Below are 5,536 nucleotides of genomic sequence, written 5' to 3'. Positions count from 1 at the left end.
AAATAAATAAAAACACTGAATATTGCAGATCCTAGGAGAGGAGGAGGATTCCACAATTTAAACTTGGTCACTTGGTTCTCATGGGTCAGGGTTACATGGCAGCAACTGTGCAAAGTGAGAGCCTCAGAGATGCTGCTGCTGTCAGGACAGCCTGAGACCTAAGCTGACACTGGGGGCTGTCCGCGGGCCCCACACTCTCTCAAGGAGTTGGAAAAGTCCCATTGTATCAGAGTAAGATAGATGGTAGCTTTGATTGTGATTGTGGTGAGCTGGAGCCACCTGATCACTGACAGAAGACATCTTCTGTTAACCAACAGCCACCAGGGCTTCCTGTTGAAATATATAGCAACAAAGAAAGAAAAGAAGCAAAACGGAAATAGTGCTTGCCAGTACCTTAGAACAATGCTGCTCAGGACTAGTCCAACACTGAATGTATCTGTACTGTGAGGAGAATGTTCATAGAAGCCTGTTGTGTGCATATTTATTCACATGTTTGTTAAATGTTATATCATTTAGCACAGTAATCTGAGTGCATAATAGGTCATTTCTTTCCATTTGAGTTTCTTGAGTGTTTTCTTTAAATGTCTGCAGAGTTGCTGCCCCTTTCTTGAACTTTGAGTACTGCAATATTTTTAATTGTTGATATGAGTAGAGCTTTTTGAGCTTTAAGTCTAAGGGGAACTCAACAGGCCTGTTTGGCATATGTAGCGAACATCAAGAAACCATCTTGCTGTGGAACCATAATTATTTTCTTCTCCCTTTTTGAAAGATCTTTCCTTCTGATGCCAAGTTTCTTCCTTGTTTACACAAGTTCAACCAGTTGAAAGGAAAAGGCAATAGTAAGGGTTTCAAAATGGCAGAGAAATTTGAAAGTCTCATGAACATTCATGGTTTTGATCTGGGTTCTCGGTGTATGGACTTAAAACCATTGGGTTGTGGAGGCAATGGCTTGGTTTTTTTCTGCTGTAGACAATGATGGTGACAAAAGAGTGGTCATCAAGAAAATGGTCCTTATCAATTCCCAGAATGTCAAACATGCTGTACGTAAAATCAAAATTATTAGAAGACTTGACCATGATAACACTGTGAAAGTGTTTGAAATTCTTGGTCCCAGCGGAAGCCAATTAACAGATGATGTGGGGTCTCTTACAGAGCTGAACAGTGTTTAAATTGCTCAGGAGTACATGGAGACAGACTTGGCTAATGTGCTGGAGCAGGGCCCTTTACTGCAAGAGCATGCCAGGCTGTTCATGTATCAGCTGCTACTGGGGCTCAAGTATATTCCCTCTGCAAACGTACTGCACAGAGATCTCAAACCAGCTATTCTTTTCATTAATACTGAAAACCTGGTGCTGAAGATAGGTGACTTTGGTCTTGCACGGATCATGGATACTCATAATTCCCATAAGGGTCATCTTTCTGAAGGATTGGTTACTAAATGGTACAGATCTCCACATCTTTTACATTCTCCTAATAATTATGCTAAAGCCATTGACACGTGGGCTGCAGGCTGCATCTTTGCTGAAATGCTGACTGGTAAAACCCTTTTTGCAGGTGCACATGAATTTGAACAGATGCAGCTGATTTTATAATCGATTCCTGTTGCACATGAGGAAGATCGTCAGGAGCTTCTCAGAGTAATTCCAGTTTACATTAGAAATGACATGACTGAGCCACACAAACCTTTAACTCTGCTGTTTCCAGGAATTAGTCAAGAAGCACTGGATTTCCTGGAACAAATTTTTACATTTAGCCCCATGGATTGGTTAACAGCAGAAGAAGCACTCTCCCATTCTTACATGAGCATATACTCTTCTCCAATGGGTGAGCCAATTTCAAGCCATCCTTTTCACATTGAAGATAAAGTTGATAATATTTTGCTTATGGATGAAACTCACAGTCACATTTATAATTGGGAAAGGTACCATGATTGTCAATTTTCAGAGTATGATTGGCCTATACATAACAACTTTGATATTGATGAAGTTCAGCTTGATCCAAGAGCTCTGTCTGGTGTTACTGATGAAAAAGAAGTACAAGTTGATCCCTGAAAATATTTGGATGGAGATCAGGAAAAGTATCTGGAGGACCCTGCTTTTGATACCAATTATTTTACTGAGCCTTGTTGGCAGTACCCAGATCATCATGAAAACAAATACTGTGATCTGAAGTGTAGTCATACTTGTAACCACAAAACAAGGTCATCATCATATTTAGATAACTTAGTTTGGAGAGAGAGTGAAGTTAACCATTACTATGAACCCAGGCTTATTATAGATCTTTCCAGTTGGAAAGAACAAAGCAAAGAAAAATCTGATAAGAAAGGCAAATCAAAATGTGAAAGGTATGGATTGGTTACAGCCCAGATAGCACTAGAGGAAGCATCACAGCAACTGGCTGGAAAAGAAAGAGAAAAGAATCAGGGGTTTGACTTTGATTATTTTATTGCAGGAACTATTCAACTTAGTTCCCAACATGAGCCTACTGATGTTGTTGATAAATGACTTGAATAGCTCAGTGTCCCAACTAGAACTGAAAAGGTTGATATCAAAGTCAGTAAGCTAAGACAAACAGGAAATGACAAACAAAAAGGAATGGCAAATCTGGCTCAATTAGAAGCCCTGTACCAATCTTCTTGGGACAGCCAGCTTGTGAGTGGTGAGGAGGACTGTTTTCTCGTAAATCAGTTTTCTGAGGTAAGGAAGGATGAACAAGTTGAGAAGGAAAACACTTACACCAGTTACTTGGACAAGTTCTTTAGCAGGAAAGAAGATCATGAAATGCTAGAAACTGAGCCAGTAGAGGATGGGAAACTTGGAGAGAGAGGACATGAGGCAGGATTTCTGAATAACAGTGGGGAGTTCCTCTCTAACAAGCAGCTCGAGTCCATAGACATCCCGCAGTTTCACAGTCCAGTTGGGTCACCACTTAAGTCAATACAGTCCACAGGAACACATTCTGCTATGAAACCTTCCCCTCAAATTCCGCATAAAACATACAGCAGCATTCTGAAACATCTGAGCTAAAATATTCAGCAGACATTTATCTTTGAATTATTCAAGAAATGTGTTTTGTCCTTTTTTATTACTAGTGTTTAAGTCATTTTTTACTTGAAGCAGGTGGTGTCATTTAATAAGGATTTTATTAGTTCTTGGTTTTTAAAATCCAGACTTTCTTTTTCTACAGGTGAGATAGTTTTCGTTTTAACTGGCATGCCATTTGCACACAAAAATAAAGAATAGAGCAAAATAATGCAATGTAGAAGGAGACAAAAGGAATGCACTAAGACAAGTAAAGAACATTCTCTCATAGAACAGTGATCTGTTTTACAGGAAACAAATCTTGCCTTAAAATTTACACAGTGAGACTATACATAATTGCATGAAAATATCCTTTTTTTCCTAAGACATTTTTCATTCATGAGTATTTTCAAATTTTTCATATTGTACACATTTCTTAAAACACATAATACCAGCAGCAACTGAAAATGAATGTCGAATTTGGTACATATGTGTTATCTACCTCAAGGTAGCAAGAGTATGTGGCAACACATATACCACCCACAGTGCTTCACAATATGCACTTCTATTTAGCCAGCGTTTATTGTAGTAAACTATTCTTAATAAGACTCATTTGTTGTTTATAAAAGTTCTGTGTTATTGTGAAGTGTTAATACATCACATCTTATTTATTTTAGCAAATCAGTGTATTTCTGTATTTAATTATAAAAATTAACTTAGTTTTAAAAATTTATTTGCAAATACACTTTTTCCATTTGGTTCTATGGTTCATTGCCTACCTAGCTGAATATATAATGTCAGCTTATCCTAAAGCTGTTGAAGTACTTAATTTACCTAGGTGTTCATTTTAAGTAATGTGCTCACTGTGTATAGGAATTTGTATTTTGGAGGTGCTTGATCTATCTACAAAGAAAAATTAATTAGGAATTACTTTATTATAAAATGCTCCTAGAAGTCTTAATTGTGTTTATTAAAAAAACAGAATGTTAGACTTGTGTGCATGGAAGTATTTAAGGTACATCATTGTTGTAGTTTAAAAGTTGCACATGATAAGACATTTTATTTTTACTGTATGTTTTTACTGAATGATCTATTCCCCATCCCAAGGCAAGCATGAATACAATTAGGTTAAATATAGGAAAATAAAATAAAATAAACTTGGCCACTTGTCCTTCATGTTGTATCTGTTTGTGTTAAGAGAAAAAAATATTTATTAAACACCTTATTTTCATTAGAAAACAATGTTAGATTCTCTTGGGAATGTGACTATGATCAAAGTGTGGTCTTTATTCTTGAGAAACTTAAAATTTAATATCATCATAGTTTTCACTAAGCTACAAAGGGATCTTCCTTGTTTACCTATTGTCTTGGAAAACGTGTTCATTAAACAGCAACTCTAGGTGAGGTTTCTAACTCTGTATTTTGTGCAAATGAAAAAGAAATCTCCATCAAATGTTATCTAAGAAATCTTTTTTTTTTTTTTTTGAGACAGAGTCTTGCTCTGTCACCCAGGTTGGAGTGCAGTGGCACAATCTCGGCTCACTGCAAGCTCTACCTCCTGGGTTCACGCCATTCTCCTGCCTCAGCCTCCTGAGTTGCTGGGACTATAGGCACCCACCACCACTCCTGACTAATTTTTTGTATTTTTAGTAGAGGTGGGGTTTCACCATGTTAGCCAGGATGATCTCGATCTCCTGACCTCGTCATCTGCCCGTCTCGGCCTCCCAAAGTGCTGGGATTACAGGCATGAGCCACCACGCCAGGTCAATATTTTTATAAAATGTGTAAGGATCTTACTCTGTGTAATGTTCTGCACAAGTCACCATAGAAACTTTTGAAGGACACAGTCCCTGAAATAGATGAGTTTAAAATATCATGACAAGCAGAAGTGTTAGACCATTTTCTTCTCCCATTTTGGAGGAATGTCTTGTTTATATAAAATTAGCTTTTTATCTGTTTCAAATAGTTTTAAACTAATAGAGAAATCAATTAGATAAAAACAAAAATAAGATAATTGAAACTCTATAACAAGATCCTGTCTTTATGAGGAAAGCAAAGCTTCTTAGAAACTAAAATAATTCTTTTTTTAAGAGGAAAAAATAGAGTATAAAAATCTCAATTAGAAAAGCAACTTACTTTCAGTGCCAGTATTCTCCCAGAACAATATGACATTAATAAACAATTCACAAGGCTCTACTTGAAATTTTCATTTGTTTTACACTCTTTGGGCCAGCAGCTTACTCAATCCTGACTCTGTCCCATGTTATCTAAATGTACTACAGTGCAAGTGAAATCCCTTCAAATAAAGGAGATGCCTTAGAGACAATCATCGGATACTCCAGATTGCCCCAGGAAAGTACCCGCACATGCTTTGATAAGACAGTAAATGCCTTCCTGATTTTCAAAGTAATTCTATCAAGCAAATCACCTATATGCTGTTATGTAACAGCAATAATTTTTTGTTTTCACTTAAGTGGCCATTCTGAATGAAATGCCTGTTTTAGAATAATGAAAAG

General features: G+C 37.0%; 1 pseudogene; it reads left to right on the top strand.

The window, feature by feature from the left end:
- The first annotated feature begins 828 nt into the window (after positions 1-828).
- Positions 829-3,026, top strand: LOC102116702 (mitogen-activated protein kinase 6 pseudogene; annotated as a pseudogene).
- The last annotated feature ends 2,510 nt before the right edge of the window (positions 3,027-5,536 follow it).

Source organism: Macaca fascicularis, chromosome 8 (genome assembly GCF_037993035.2).
Source record: "Macaca fascicularis isolate 582-1 chromosome 8, T2T-MFA8v1.1".
In the NCBI taxonomy this organism is placed as follows: domain Eukaryota; kingdom Metazoa; phylum Chordata; class Mammalia; order Primates; family Cercopithecidae; genus Macaca; species Macaca fascicularis.
This window is presented reverse-complemented; position numbering and strand designations above follow the sequence as displayed.